Raw genomic sequence first — 1,487 nt, forward strand, 5'->3', positions numbered from 1 at the left:
CCAGTCGCTCCCAAGGAAAGCGTTTACAGCACAAACCACAAGTGACGCTGCGAGGAAGGAAAGAGAAAGAAGGACGACACCAACCGCACACACTGCTTCCTGGGATACTTTTTTATTTTTATTTTTTTAAGTCTTTTTTTCCTTTTTTTTTTTTCCCTCTCTTTTTTTCTTTTTTTTTTTTAGTATGGAGGCTCAAGTATCAGATGTAGATTCAATTTAAGCTTTACAAAAAAAACCAAAATCGAAACAAAAACCCCTTTTTGCATTCCGTAAAAATTGACAGAAAAGCGCCTTGGAACCAGGCTATAGAAGAGCAGAACTTTCAGCAGGTCTCCTCATCAACGTCTCCTTGCGAATCTGGTTTAGTCAGTATCGTACAACACCGAGGAACACCCTCTCTTCCCTCCCTCCCACCGGCCATCCCCTGCACCCGGCCCCCAAACATACATGGAATAGATTTTTTTTATTTTTTTTTTTCCAGTTCTTCCTCTTTCACACACCACAGTATTTAATAAATTCTTGTTTTACATTTTTTACACCAATGTAACAAAAGGCGGGGTTGGGTGGGGGGGGTTTGGGGAGGAAAAGACAAACAATGATCCGTGGTTTATGCAGACAAATGGGGGAGGGTGGAAGAAGGGGCCGGGGGAAGGAGGAGGCAGGGGAGGAAAGAAAAAATACATGGACGTCTACAGAAACGTAGCCTAAGGTGTCAATCGTAAAATGTGGTGCAAAGTAGGCCTCAGAGACTGAAAAAGTTTGTACAGCTTTATTCATGGGGAGAAGATGGCGTCGCGTGGGGAGTACTGGATGCAAATCGTGACGTGACGGAACAGAAAAGGGCGAGGGCGGGGAGGAGGATGAGTTTTCTAAGAAAGGAATCTAACGAGTGCATGGCATGTCTTGTTAGCATCAAGAGGATTTTAACTTTGCTGCTTTCTCTTCAAAGCCTCCACCAGGTCGTTTTTAAGAGCTTCTTGTTTTGATTTGTCTGCAAAAGTCTGCACAGACCTGCAGGGAAGAAGGAAACGCACGAGTCAGAGGCGGCGCCATGGAGGGAAGGGTTTTAACCGTTCTGGGGCGTGAGGCAAGAGGAAGGGAAGCACCTCAACCCGGGCTTAGAGGAAACGCCAGCAGCTTGCCTGTTTCAATAGGGGAAGCAGAAGGCAAAGTGAACACTTCCGTGAGTATCTCCAAGCAAAATCCACTCTAGCAAGGCTGGCCCCAAACAGACACGCTGCCCCAGCGCTTCCGCTCAGCCTCCAGTCGCTGGGGAGAGACAGTCCCTTTTTTTTAAAATCATTTTTGTGCTACAGAACAGAAAACCCGTGTCCCACCAGCAAAGGGTGTTAGCGCTCTCGCTCTCCAAGAAGGCAGAGAAAATCCAGCCTCTACCCCTGAAGGTGCGAAGGGAGAGGCTGGGGGAGCTCCTCAACCTTTTTGCAGACTGTTCACCCAGGGCCGAGCAGCCGCGGCAAAGCTTCCCC

General features: G+C 47.7%; 1 protein-coding gene across 1 annotated transcript in view; it reads right to left on the minus strand.

Moving 5' to 3' along the window:
• Positions 1-755: 755 nt before the first annotated feature.
• CAPZB (capping protein (actin filament) muscle Z-line, beta) overlaps positions 756-1,487 on the minus strand; it is a gene marked incomplete at its 5' end in the record, with an annotated part of 43,482 nt that continues 42,750 nt past the window's right edge. The window contains one exon of the mRNA XM_009871799.1: positions 756-1,011. The remainder of the gene's footprint in view (positions 1,012-1,487) is intronic.

The sequence above is a fragment of the Apaloderma vittatum genome, unplaced genomic scaffold (assembly GCF_000703405.1).
Source record: "Apaloderma vittatum isolate BGI_N311 unplaced genomic scaffold, ASM70340v1 scaffold18116, whole genome shotgun sequence".
In the NCBI taxonomy this organism is placed as follows: domain Eukaryota; kingdom Metazoa; phylum Chordata; class Aves; order Trogoniformes; family Trogonidae; genus Apaloderma; species Apaloderma vittatum.